Source organism: Hippopotamus amphibius, chromosome 9 (assembly GCF_030028045.1).
Source record: "Hippopotamus amphibius kiboko isolate mHipAmp2 chromosome 9, mHipAmp2.hap2, whole genome shotgun sequence".
NCBI classification, from domain to species: domain Eukaryota; kingdom Metazoa; phylum Chordata; class Mammalia; order Artiodactyla; family Hippopotamidae; genus Hippopotamus; species Hippopotamus amphibius.
Genome location: NC_080194.1, coordinates 87,253,082 through 87,267,678, shown reverse-complemented (window position 1 = coordinate 87,267,678; position 14,597 = coordinate 87,253,082). Strand labels below are relative to the sequence as shown.

General features: G+C 47.1%; 1 protein-coding gene and 1 long non-coding RNA gene across 4 annotated transcripts in view; one reads left to right on the top strand and one right to left on the bottom strand.

Annotated features, from left to right (window-relative positions):
- Window positions 1-1,080, bottom strand: part of LOC130829459 (uncharacterized) — a 35,890-nt gene extending 34,810 nt beyond the window's left edge. The window contains exon 1 of the long non-coding RNA XR_009047529.1: window positions 881-1,080. This is a non-coding gene — a long non-coding RNA (uncharacterized LOC130829459). The remainder of the gene's footprint in view (window positions 1-880) is intronic.
- The window catches only part of UBASH3B (ubiquitin associated and SH3 domain containing B), a 143,388-nt gene that overhangs the window by 92,667 nt on the left and 36,124 nt on the right, over window positions 1-14,597 (top strand). The gene's annotated exons all lie outside the window — the stretch shown is intronic.

Below are 14,597 nucleotides of genomic sequence, written 5' to 3'. Positions count from 1 at the left end.
CGCACGCACGCGCGCGCGCGCGCACACACACACACACACACACACACACACACACACACAGAGTATCACACTTAGGGGTGCCTGACGCAGTCCCAGGTATTAGTAGACATCTGATAAATCCAGATAGTACAGGCAGTGGGATACTGGATGCATGGGCTGTATTTCTCTATCTATAAGGTAAAATTAATAATTGCCTTCTGGTCTCTGTTTCCTTCCCTCCTAAGGCATTGAGGGAGGAGGGCTTGTGAGCTGGAAGGGCTCAAAGCTCTCAGAAGCCTAATGGGAAAACAAGACCTTATTTATTTATAAAAAACAAAGCAAAACCCAGCCCCTCCTTTGAGTGAAGTTTCCTCAGGGTCCCCAGGCTACCCAGGGTGGCAGTGTGCTTTCTGTCCCTCCCAGACATTCCCTGATTCCCTGAGCTCTGGGGGCCAAGGCCCAGGGGACTGCATGACATGGCAAAGGGACGATGGTCTGGGGGACGGGAATTGGGACCACTCTCACTTCCCGGCGTGTTTGGTAAAGTCCCATTTATGATGTAGAAAGTGCTCCATGAAAGGGGAAGCAGTAAGTCATTTCAGGAAATTGGCCTGATCTCTCAGCAGCCTTGCGATGTTGGAACAGGCGAGGTAGAATTTCCTGGGATTTCAGCTGCAGCATAAACCTCCCAGACATCAGCCAAGAACTGTTGTGTCCAGGAGAATCCCAAAGCGGCCTTAACCTTAGAGCTGGGGAAAGTGGGGGAGGGCAGTGGGGGTAGGAAGGCAACATAGACCTTGAACTTGCCACTTCTTCCTGCTATTTCACATAACAGTAACAGAGCCCTGGAATTGGCCTTGGTTACCTGGGTGACTGAGCTCAGGGAGGTTAGGTCATTTACCTGGGGTTTCGCATCTTAAGAAGAGCAGCCGCAGATTCCAGCTCCACTCTGACTCCGAGTCTGTGTTCTGGCCGCTCCGTTTACCTCCTCCCTTAAGTACCAATCTATGACTCTTGGCCATGGAACAGCCTAAGTCAGATTTGAATGGTGGCAGGAATGAGATGGGATGCATTCATGACGAAGAACTCAGATCAGCCAGGTTCAACTGGTTCTGGGACGGAGGCCTCCCATCTCCTGTGTTAAATACCAAGGTGCCTCCTTAATGCTGAGGTTGGTTTCACCAGGTTATACTGGCCAATGCTCAATCGATGCTACTTTCCTGCCTATTTTCCCTTTCCTGAAAAGCTGGACATCTCTTCATTTTTATTACGCAACACTAGAAACTTAGTGACTTAAAACACACACATTTATTACCTCCCAGTTTCTGTAGGCCAGGATCAGGCTTAGCTGTGCTCTTTGCTCAGAGTCTGGTTGCTTTTAAGCTGTTGACTGAGCTGCATTGTCATCTGGCCGCTGAACTAGGATCCACCTCCAACCTCATTCAGGTTGCTGGCAGAATCCATTTCCTTTGAGTCGTAGGACTGAGGGCCCAGCTTTTTGCTGGATGTTGGCTAAGGAGCTATTCTCTGGTCTTAGAGGCCCCCCACATTTCCCTGCCACGTGGCTCTCCCCATAGGCAGGTCACAAATGCTGCTGCTTCAAGGCCGGCAGGGCAGTGTGTCATTTAGAGCAGGGGTCCCAAGCCTCCAGGCTGTGGACTGGTACCGGTCCGCGGCCTGTTAGGAACTGGGCTGCATAGCAGGAGGTGAGCGGTGGGCAAGCGAGCAAGTGAAGCTTCATCTGCTGCCCCTCCGTCACCCTCATTACTGCCTGAACCATCCGCCCCCCTGCCCCCCATCCATGGAAAAATCATCTTCCGTGAAACTGGTCCCTGGTGCCAAAAAGATTGGAGATCCCTGATTTAGAGTCTTGCATGTGTATCACAATGGAACCACAGAAGTGACATCCATCACCTTTGCCACATTCTACGGCACAGAAGCAAGTCATGGGTCTCACCTACGCTTTGTAGGAGAGGATTATACACCGGAGTGAATACCAGAAGGCAGAGATTACTAGGGTGTCACCATACAGTCCATCTGCCGCACTGGATAGTGAGACCTTTAACATCTTCATGAGGTTCACTTTTTAAAGAAATTTATTTAACACTTACTCAGGGCCAATTACTATACCATCTATTAGGACTACAAAGAACACAAGAAATGGTCTCGGGCTTCATGTAGCTCACAGTCTAGTGCACAAGACAGATCATTTAAATGTAATGCAGAAGGCACTGGGGTACAGCCACATACAGGGTGTTCCGGGTGCCCAGACCAGTCAGGGACAGCTTGCAAAGGAGACAGAACCATGTGGAGGGTTAAAGCACAGGTAGGAAGCAGCCAGGTAACTGAGGGTAGGGTTGGCCTCGCAGAAACAGGAACACACAGGAGGAAGGTTTGGAGTGTGAGATAAGAGCCAGGGAACAGCATGCTAGAGGGTGAAGCTGAAGACTGAGGCCATGGAAGATGTAGGGTATATGATAAGGAGTTTGTACGTGTTCTTGGAGGTGACAGTCTGGAATAATAGGATGGGAAAGCTTTATATTGAGCCCTGAGTGGCAGCAGATGTCTAAACTAGCAAACCTCTTTGCTCTGAACCCCTGCAGCCCTTATGGACACCTCTTTTTGCCCCTTCCTATCACGGGTACAACTACACTGGTTGTCACTCACACAGTGAACTCCAAGACTGTCCAGTTCTGTTGCCAGCTTGGATTTGTCTCCACAAATACCTCTTTTTAAATTTTTCTTAAATTTTTTTTTAGTGTAAATTACTTTTTTTTTTTAGGAAATAAAATTGATTTTATTTGCTTTTCTCATATTCTCTATTTTAACTTTTTAAATTAAACCAACAATGTAACAATATAGTAAAGAAAAATTACTACAAAAGAAAAAATTACTCATAATCCATCACCCTAATACAACTTCAATGTCTTTTCTTTTTTAATTTCCTATTCTTATTTTTTTATTGAAGTACAGTTGATTTACAATGTTGTATTAACTACTGCTGTAGAGAAAAGTGATTCAGTTATACGTATATACACAATTTTTAAATTCTTTTCTGTTATGGTTTATCATAGGATATTGAATATAGTTTTCTGTGCTATACAATAGGACCTTGTTGTTTACCCATTCCATATATAAGTTTGCATCTGCTAGTCCCAACCTCCCACTCCATCCCTCCCCCAAACCCCTACCTCTTGGCAACCACAACTCTGTTCTCTCTGTCCGTGATTCTGTTTCTGTTTTATAGATAGGTTTATTTGTGTCATGTGTTAGATTCTACATATGTGATATCATGTGGTATTCCTTTCTCTTTCTGATTTACTTCAGTTAGTATGTTAACCTCTAGGTCCATCCATGTTGCTGCAAATGGCATTATTTCATTATTTTATGGCCGAGTCGTGTTCCATTGCATATATGTACCGCATCTTCTTTATCCATTCATTTGTCAGTGGACATTTAGGTTGTTTCCATGTCTTGGCTGTTGTGAATAGTGCTGCTATGAACATAGGGGTGCATGTATCTTTTTGAATTCTAGTTTTGTCCAGATATATGCCCAGGAGTGGGATTGCTGGATATTTTTAGTTTTCTAAGGAGCCTCCATACTGTTTTCCACAGTGGCTGCACAAACTTACATTCCCATCTACAGTGTAGGAGGGTTCCCTTTTCTCCACACCCTCTCCAGCCACAAATACAGCTTGAAATATGTGGCCAGCAAAATGGGATTGGCTGTGGTACTTTGGTCCACACATAAGACTCAGTGGTGTCCTTTGCCTTACATCCTCCTTCAAAAGTCCACCTAAGAATCCTATGATAATAACCCATCCTCCCGGTCGAAGACCCTCAGCTTAAATTCTTCAACTCCAGGGCTTATTTTTACTTATCCATGTATTCCTTTGGAAACTGACCTCCATCATTCAGTGGAGGGAGAGGCATGGGGGTGGGGCGGGGAAGAGGGGTACTGACCAGAACATGAGTTTGAAAATAAGACCCATTTTGATCCCAGAACGGTCACTAACTTATGCATGCCTTGGACAATGTTCTTAATCTTTCTACACCACAGTTTCATCGCGTGTAAGATGGAGGCAGTAATACCCACGCCACCAAACTGGCTTACGGATCATATAAGCTGATACCTGCAAACACACAGCACATACCAGGTGCTCCGTTCATGTTGGCTTCCTCCTCTTTCTGATATCTGCTTGTTGAAGTGGTCATAGGGCGGCCATAGGGTCCTTGTTAAGGGCAGGGGCCATGGTTTCCTATCTTTATATTCACGGCCCTTAGCACAGTGTCTGGCCACAGAGCTGGACACAAAACATGCTGGTGAAGGAATGTTTAATCAAGTGAATGAAGAAACAGATGAACGGTCATGAGTTGGACTGAGAAAGCAGTGCCGCCGTGTTTTGTAGCAAGTTCCCATGGAAGATCATCACTGCACTTCACCTTCCTGTGACCCAGAAACAGGGTGGCCATGTTGGTCCTGATGTCCATCTGTTCCAAGGATGTGTGGCCCAGCAGCTGAGCACACACATGAATACCACACCTTCCTCTTCCCGGCCACATGCTACAATCTCTCTAAGCCTCACCTTTCCCACCTGTTCGGTGAGAGAAACAAAGGCACCTACCTCAAAAGAGCTAGGGATTGAATGAGATCATTTCTATTTAAAATGTTTAGTACATTGCCCGGCTCCTAGTAAACACTCACTACATCTTAGCTAAGAAAATCACATGTGTGAAGAGATACGTGGCGACGGTGTATGGCGACAGTGGCTCTGTTTGGTCTGTACTTTTCTCTGACCCACAAATGCTGTGAGTCAGAGCCTCTTATGAAGCTTTGGGCTGAAACCATTTCAGAAGGACAAAAAATTATCCGTGTTTAAGTATTTTTAGCAGATTCTAGTGGCTTGGAGAGGGAGGAGGTGGAAATGGGAGGAGAAAAAAAATTAGTCTCTGCAACCTGGAATGACTCCTCCTTTTCATCTGTTTCTCCTAGATCCTTTTGGGTGGGGGTGGTTGGGGGTGGTGGTGTTCCCTCTGTATGTATTAAATCCCACTTGCCAATCGTTGTGGCTGAGATTAACCTCATGGACCCAGTTGTACCTAAGAGCTCCGGACAAGAAAAAGCGGTCCAAGAGTTCGAGTCACCTCTCTGCCGTACGCTGCTGTGTAAGCTGAACAAGTGTTTTAACCTTTCTGTTGCCTCCTTCTCACCTGTGAAATGAAAAGAACAAGGATGCTCTGCCTTTCAGGGCTGTTAAGAGGACCCAGGAGTGATTACATGAAAGTCTTGAGAAAAGTTTCAGCACCACCGTCGTGTTTATCAGTGAGCTCCATCTTCTTCTCCCCGGGCAAGTCCTGCCTCCCTGAGGGCAGTCACTTCTTGGCTTCCTGTGTCTTTGCTGCAGGAGCTTTCCTGCCTTCCGGATACCTCAGAGCCTGAAAGGTGTCTGGGGGCTCCCTGTGGCTTTGTAGTAACACCCCACCCCACCCCCACCCTCCACAGCACTCCTCTTTTATGCAGTGGACACCTGAGCCCCGAAACCAGCTGGTCTTTCCTCTGCAGGGACTCAGAGACTCTGCACAACAGACACTGCCCCTCCAGGGGTGCCTGATTTCCACAGTTTTCTATAGAACCCGTGACCTAGAAACAGAATCTTCTTGACTGACGGAGTCAGAGACGGATGCCTGTGAAACTGAACCAAGCGGCTAGTTAAGAGCACAGATATGCATTCCAACCTCAGGTCTCTATCAGAAGAGGAAAAGTATATGAAAGCATGTAGGAACAATAAAGTTCCAGAGAGGAGGGAGGAGGTACTCATCAAAATGTAAATCTTGGCCATTGTCGTTGAGCACCTATTACAGGCAGGGGACTGGGCCAAGTGTTACTACTACATTCGTGACTGTCATCTGATTCCAGGATCCCTGGGTCCCCAGCTTGCTGTGTGTCCTTGGGCAAAACAGAGGCAGCTTCCGATCCTCTGTTTCTCTGGGAATAATAACAGTTCAGCATGTACAGTGGATGGAACTTCGGACACGTGTATCCCATTCCCTTGAGAAGTGGTTCAGCTGGTATTACTCTGTGGTGTGGGGAAGAAAGGTCCCACATGGAGCACCAGTAGTAGGGTCTCAGAGGAGGAAGGGAACCCTGGCCAGTCTCTCCCCAGTGCCTGATGACCATGGGCACTCAGATCGGGGCTGGCTGTCCCTCTTCCCCGTGGATTCCTTCGGTGAGCGGAAACTCTGTCCCTCCCCTGCTCAGGGCCTCTCAGTGACTCCCAGCTTCCTTCCTGATGGAACCTGAACTCCCCTGCCTGCCTCTTGGTCTGGGCTGTGTTCCCCCCTCGGTGAAAGCTCTCCAGTAGACTTTCTCTACAACAGCCACACATCACTGGGCTGGTTTTCCCTCTGCGCCTTTTCTTGTGTTGCTGCCTTATCTGGAAAGCTCTTCTGTCTTCCCCCAAATCTCACACACACCTCAAGACCGTCTCAGGTGGTTGTAGATGGTTTTAGCAGAGAAAGGACCTGGGTCTTCTGATGCCCAGTCTTGAAATATCCCTATTAGCGTGAGACTTACAGATATTTATTCTGGAAAAACTGCAAAGATTGTTAGATAACATGCATAGGTGTCTGTGTAGATGTTATTTTTAAGTACTTAGTATATGCCAGGCGTTGTGCCGAGCTCTTTAAATACATGATCTGATATTGACATTAATCATTATTGTATCCTGCAGGGCAGATATTGTTAGCCCCATCGAAGAGACTGGGATAATTAACTCGTCCGCAGTCCCACAATGAGTAAGAGACGGGCTCCCAAGAATGCGCTCCTTTTATGAGGCACACACTCCTGTGTGCCTCCCTGCAAAAACTCACTGATCTTAGGGGGAGGAAAGGACTTGTCTAGATCCCAGGGAGACTTATAACAGAGGCAAAGAGAAGTGTATTTTCTTACGTCGCCACCCATGGTCTAATGGCTGGTGTCCCCATTATGAACGGCTGCTTCCCTACGGCAGAGGCCAGAGCCCCAGCCCCTCCTTAGCAAGAACAAAACAAGGCCTCTCCACACAGGCCGCTGGGCCCCCCCCCACATAAAAACATCGGGGGACCAAAGCAGCATTTTTCCTCTAACCGCCCCCTGAGGAGAGCGGCCTAATAGGCTCTTTACGGGCTGGGAAGTAGCGCCTTGTTGATAGGAGAGAAAGAAGGGCTTCGCCGCGGGTTGAAGTGCTTCCACGGGAAGGCCTTCTGCAGCTCCCCAGACAGCTCAGCAATTTTTTTTTTCCTTCTCTGATTAGCTTTATAGAAAAGCCCACAGATTTTCCTTCCCGTTGGTGGGCCCTTTGGTGGTAGCGTCCCCGGCCTCCCGGCAGGCCTTCTATCCCATTGATTGGTAGATGCATGGCTCTCAGACAGGCCATTAGCCCCAGCCAACGGAAAGGGTTCACCGCTAGGAGACTGATTGTGAAAGTGGGTCTTTATGATCAATACATCTTTCTCCATTAGATTCATTTCCTTTGAAGGAAATGGGTCGGGCCATTAGGGTTTATGGGTATTGACAGGCCTCTCGCTGTGCTCCTTCAGCTTCACAGGGAGGAGGCCAGAGCCGCCAGAGACTTCAGAGAAGTGCTTGTTGGACTGAACTGCCCCGAGCTCCTTGCAAGCCTGTCTAACTGGCCTTGGTGACCAAAAGTAGCCAGAATCCCTTGTTGCATGTGATGGAATAAATGATTTTGTTATACAGAAAAGAGTGACCAACTCTACCCGGTGCAGAAAACATGGCATGAGTTTGGGCCGGTTGGAAGGACTTTCCAAGCAGAGGGGCTATTAGGCGAAAAAGAAACATTGTTGAATACCCCTTCCTTAAGTTCTATAAGAACAAGAAAGATTCCTTCAAAGGTACAACCTTGTCTGGTCCTAAGGAGGAGTGGACAGGATGGTCTCAAGATCCTCTGTTGCCACGGACACTATTTCTCACTTTTAGTTGCTTCCGAGGAACACTTTATAAATGGCCCATCTCTCTTTCTCAGCCTCCTTGTGTGTGCGTTCATCACCTCCTCTTTGGAGGTGAAAAAAACTAAAGCTCCAAATGGGGAAATGACTTCCAGTGGGGGAAACTTCCAGCTGAAATGACTTCCAGCTGAAAACCAGCGCCCATGTTCTAGCTCCTGCAAGGACCCACTGGGGCAACAGTATTTGGCCAGCACTTGGTTTTTATTTAACTTTTACTAAAATACCACCACTGCCCCCTCCTTGGCTTGTGTGGCTCTTAGCTGCTCCTCAAATGCTCCCCCACATTTGTTTGGCCTCTGATCATCAATAAAAAGTGGGATTAAATCTGTAAGGATCTTATTGGCCACTGGTAGCAGAGAAGGTCACCATATCAGAAATCAAAGTCTCGATTAACAGGTAATAATGGGGGAGGGGCTGCAGGATGTGAACTCAGGGGATTCTGGTTGCTCTAGAAGCATCTCCCATCGTTGGCCACAGGGGGGCCCAGACTCTTGTCTGTTCTGTATTTTGTATTTATCCACCCCATCCTCATACCCTCCTGCTCCTGATGAGGGGCTCTGCTCATGGGGGATGCTCTCTCTTGCCAAGAAGTCCCATTCCAACCTGGAAGGCACCTCGGGTCTCCAGGACCACACCCAGTGATTTAGGGGCCACTTCTCCCTGGGTTTCTAGAGAGGATGGAGTTTGGAGGCCATTGGCTGAGATGCTGCCCATGGTTCTAGGCTTATGCTTTGACTACTCAATATGCTCCTTTGACTGATGCAGACTTTGGTCACAGCCTCCACAACCAGCCCCTGTATTGGGACAACCACAGAAGTTGTCCCAATCCAGGACAGCCGACCTGTCAGGGTAGAGTCCACCCAGGTCCAGGAAGGCTCCTCACAATACCAACTTCACCATTTGTCATGAGGCTTAACGTCTAAGTGCCTGGTACATAGAAGGTACAGTCATTGACTTCCTTATCCTTATTTTTCTCCTACTAGAGAACAAAGACGCAGAGTTACCGGTTTTCCCTTTGTTCTCAGGATAGCTGTCAGCTTCAGGCAGGCTCAAGCTGCCCCAAATCATCCACGAAGAAGTTGGCACTGAGCAGGTGCCTCTTCAGGGAGCACAGTAAAAGTTTCTGTATTTCTGCCTACAACCACATTACAAAACACCGTCTGTTTTGCAAATACACCCTAAAAGAATTCCTCCATTTTGTTTAGTGGCACCAGTGGCCTCTTCATACGACTAGACTCTCCAACCAAGAAAAATAGAAGTTGGATTCTATCTAAGTTTGCCCCAGTCTAGTGCAGATCCAGAAAAAAGAATGAGATATCTGATTAATTAGGTCACCTTTTAATTGAATTCACGGTATTAGATGTGGCAAATTTAACAGCTGGTATCCTGGAAGTTGAGAACATTTAAAAAAATCCTTTATTAGCTGTAAGTGTTTCTAAAAGTTGAGATTGTCTTAGCTACATGAAAGATATAATTTAACTTTGGTTGCACCGGGAGCTTCACCCACTTGGAGGATTACATACTTGACCTCTCGTCTCTTTCCCTGCACAAATAAGTCCTTGGTCACAGAAAATCATTGCACAGAGCAGATGGGATGCCGAGGCCACGAGCATGCATCTGCCAGCAAACTTCAAGGAATTGGAAAGCTCAACAAATTTGTTTTGTACTTAATTGAATCAAGGTCTTACTATTTTTTTTATTTTTTTATTTTTGGCTGCATGGGGTCTTCACTGCTATGCACGGGCTTTCTCTCGTTACGGCATGCAGCTACTCTGCGTTGCAGTGCGTGGGCTTCTCATTGCGGTGGCTTCTCTTGTTGCAGAGCATGGGCTCTAGGCGCATGGGCTTCAGTAGTTGCAGCATGAGGGCTCAGTAGTTGTGGCACACGGGCCCTAGAGCATGCAGGATCAGTAGTTGTGGTGCATGGGCTCTAGGGCGTGCGGGCTTCAGTAGCTGTGGTGCGTGGGCTTAGCTGATCCACGGCATGTGGGCTCTTCCTGGACCAGGGATAGAACCTGTGTCTCCTGCGTTGGCAGGTGGATACTTAACCACTGTGCCACCAGGGAAGTCCAAGGCCTTACTATTTTGAGGGAATATATTACTATTTCCATGAGTATGTATGCTGCCTATTGTTTTTCACTGCAGGTGACAGTTTGGTCAAGTGCAATAATTAAGGGATCATCTCCCCTCTATGAGTGAGAAGTGAGTCAGCCTGGAGAACCTGGGGGTCTGGGTAAGCTGTCTGCTTGAGCCAGGGATGGCTTGAGTACTTACTGACCTCGGTATTGAACTGGTTGGGTACTGATGTACTCTTTAGACAGGAAATAGGAATTAGGTGGGTGGCCTAAAAGAAACATCTGGCTTCCAGAGACAAGGAATCTTAGTCAAGCTAACAGAGAAAGCTTTCGGGACATGGTTCCCTACACCTAGACCCGATGTCTGTTAACGATACTTGGTCTAGCTGCAGTTAACCCAGACCCCCAGATTCCCCAGGGGACAACAACTGAACTCATCTCCCCCTACCAGCCAAGCCCAAACTTGTTTCTACCCTGCAATCTCACTCAGGGGTGTCTCCACCATCCACACAGGCTTTCAAGATACAATTCCTAACCAGTTTGCAAACTTCATTCCATCAATAGCCCAAACACCTTCCCCAACAACCCCATCCTCACTATAGTTCAACCGCTCAATGTCCCTCTTCTGATCTGTTGTCAAGGCCTTTTAAATAGTCTCCAGCATACAGTTTACCTCCCTTAAATCTGACTTTCACATACAAATCTGATCATGCCTTTATTGTTGCCCGTTGCACAAAGCGATCAGGTCCAAGCTCTAAAATAGCACAAAGACATTTGTGAACTGTCCCCTGACTACCTTTCCAGCTTCATCTTTACCTTCCTCAAGCTTTACCATTTTTGCTGTAGTATTGCCAGACCCTAACTTCCCTGCCTGTACAATGCTGCCTGTTGCCTGTACATTAGCTCTTGACATGGTCTTCTCTTCGAATGCCCTTGCCTCCTTGTGGATTTCTCTAGCCAGCTCTGACTCTGCTTTTAAGACCCAGATCAAGCACTGTTTCTTCTTGGACAGATCCCAACTTTCTCAGTTCATAGCACCCTTAATGTCTGCGTAATTTTTACATAGAGCCTACAGACCAACATAAATACCTAATGGTTCTGTGTATTTAGTAGCTAGATCCAAACAACTCAATAAGTCACTCCTAACAATTTATGGGCCATGTGAAAACATAATTCACAAAATTGAAAGAAAAATGTTTTTATTTCATTCTTAAAGAACCACAACTACTTGCTAATGGGGTGTGTGTATCTGTTGGGAGCTGCACAGCTGCTCAAACCTTAGGATCAGGTTGGACATCGGCACTCTCATTTCCTGTTCCCCACTGGTCTATACTGGGTACTTGCTTTTTACTATAGCAGTTGCCAAAAACTCAGCTTCACAAAGATAAGACATCAAGGGGAATATAAGACAATCTTATACTGAAACTGTAACTTTGGGATTGACCTGTGTACACTGCTATATTTAAAATGGATTACCAATAAGGACCCACCGTATAGCACAAGAAATTCTCCTCAATTTTATGTAGCAAACTAAATGGAGAAGAATTTGAAAAAGAATAGATACATGTATATGTATGACTGAATCACTTTGCTATATACCCGAAACTAACACAACATTGTTAGTCAACTGTACTCCTATATAAAATTAAAAGAATTTTTTTAAAAAGCTGTAACTACCTCAAGTTAGTAGCTTACGGGATGCCCAACAGATGAGGAAGACGGCTTTGTTTCTTTCAAAAATTAGCAATTTCCCGTGGCACCTCTGAGTTTGACGTGGTGTCCCAACCTAGAGTAGCTTTGTGGGCAACTTGAGAACCTCAGCCCCAGAAACTGCCCCCTGCTAAGTGAGCATCCCTATTCTGAGCAGCCCCAGCACACTCAGCATATTCTTCATCACGGGCATTAACATATCGCCTTGTAAGAAGCTGCTTGTGTGTCTGACACGATGAACTCTTTGGGCGCGAGGACCTTCCTTCCCTCTTCTTTGCTTGCCAGTGATAACAGTGCCTGGCACACAGCTGGTGTTCCGCTGAGAGAAGCTGAACTACCAGGAGCGTCAGAGACCCCAGCGGAACCCAGAGCACCAGGGAGGTTGCAGAGCAAGTCAGCCTGGGTGACAATTATGCAGGAAATTCCAGTCGGGCTCAGAACCTGTGTTTCCGAGAGGGACTGAGGATCCTGCTGGACCCGGATGTGGGACCAGCCTGAATCCACTCATCAGGCCTGAGTTCAGCCAAGGGCGCCAGAGACCATGGTCTTGGAATGGGCTCCAACCAGTCAAACTTTAGCCCAGAAAGCGACACTCAGTAAACTCTTGGTTTTATTTTTGGTTTACGTGTGGTTTCCTGGTAAGAGTTCCTTGGGAGGAGAAGGAAATCAAGAGAACGGAAGGAAGAAAGTAGGAGGGAAGGTGGAAGTAGCAGGGAGGAAGGAAGGATGCTGCTTTGCCTCCCACAGACTGGGACCCTGGTGGTTGGGCAGAGCCATGGCCCTGGAGCCCGAGCAGCCGCGGACCCAAAATTCAACAGAGCCGCGGGCAGACAGTGGGAGGAACCCCAGCTCCCCAGCCACAGGGAAGCAAGGCTGTCTGTGGGTGCTGCTCCCCATCTGGCTAATTTCCTCACAGCTGCTCACCTGATTTTTTTGATGAGCTGTTGCTTTTATCTGATTTGTGCTGTTCTTCTCCATCATAAGCAGGTATTAGAATGTGCATCAATTTTTTTTTTTACACACTCTGCTAAGAATGAACCCTAGACATAATCGGACCAGGGTCCAAAGTCAAATTTGTGTTCTCATGTAATAGCTGAAGCTCAGTAGTTCACATGTCCCTCTGATTCTAACCATGAAGGTCCCATCTAAGTACTGGGTTTCTATAATCCAATGACTGGTGTGCTCTCCTTGAAGTTTAAAGGGATATTCCCCCTTTATCTGCCCAGGGGGTTCTGCCAACTTCTGAGTCACTCTGAGGGTAGCAGCTGTTCAAGCTCAGCCTGGTGTTTGGGGTCCACCCCACACACCCCACTGTTCTCGGCATTGGCCCCATCGGTGGACCATGGAGGTGGGAACTCTATGGCAACAGGCTTCCTTCAGCGGGCTGGAGCGGGGAGATGTTCTGCCACTGCCCGTGTTCGGTCTGTTCTGTGGGCAGAGTTCTGGGAACAAACTCAGCCCAAGCCACCGTCAGCCTGGCAGTGGGGGAAGGAGCAGCAGAGCTCAGCCTCTGGCTCGGGACCCTAGGGAAGCAGTGCGGTTACTCCTACGGCCTCCTGTCTAGAGAACCACACACCTGTTTAGATCAGTAAGGACTTTCTAGAAACTTCCCAAAACCAAACAAGCCACTTTAAAGCACATGACTGCCAGGAAGTCCTTCCTGGTATCTAACGTGAGCCCCTTGTGCTATTGCCAAAGCTTCTTTTACTTTGGCTGACCCTCACTAGGGAACGTACATCAGCTGTGATAAGCGTCCCTAACACTGAAGACCTCTCAGACTTGTCTTCTTCCGAAAGAAGAATTTGGGTTTCCTTAGCCTTTCACTGCAGCTTTATCATCCAAACCTTTTGTTATCTTTCTCAATTGTATCTTTGAATCCTCTCCAAAACTTGGCTTTTGAGTGACAGGGACCATAACTTAATGAGATCTTTCATTTCCAGAGGACATTCCTAGCACTTAAGGAAAAATAAATTAAACTTAAGATAAAATATATTTCATTGGGGGCAGAACCTAGAAAAAAAATTGGATCTTTTATATAAATAGCACATCGTATCACAAGTGAGCTTTCCTTTTCCCAATTGTTTTTGAAACAATGGGTCTTTTTTTGGTGAGCTTAATCCCTCAGAGATTCTAACTTCTAAAAGACCATGTTTTGTGTTCTTTTGTGGGTACACGGCGTAAGGAATTGAAAAAAAAAACAAGATGGGTGGCCTCTGATTGTCTAGTCAGTGGTAACGGAAACAGGGCTGGCATCTTGGCAGCAATTAAGCACTTTATCCAGGAGTGAGAAAGAGGGGGTTTCCTGTGTTTCGAGCTTTTTCTGCTCCCGCTTCTGTTCCAAGGGGTTCCGAGGAGCCTGTCTTGCTTCGCCATAACCTCATCTTACTGTAAGTAGCCTTGTCTTCTAGAATGCTGTTCTCCTGAACTGTGCAGGTTTTTTTATTCGGATCATTTGGTACTTATGCTCAGAGTTTCATGGGGGAAAAGAAGGTATTTCTCTTTGGATGGTGAAACAGAGCAACTGCAGCTGGCCTTGCATCAGACTGGCATCTGCCCTTCACTCAGCACTCACCATAGCCAGGGCGCCCTGAGCGTGTGACTTGACTTCCTTCACCTAAATTTCCCCTTGTGTCAAGTGAAGAAGCTGGGCCCCCATGTGATGTCTGAGGTCCCTTCTAATCTGACCCTCTGTGATTGTCCCAATGTCATCGGTTCTCACTGCACCATAGAGAGACCAGGAAAGGGCGGGAGTTGGATTCAGCAGCCAATCAGGAAAAGGATGCTTAGAAAGAGCGTCGGTTTCAAATAGAAATTCCTCCCCTCTTT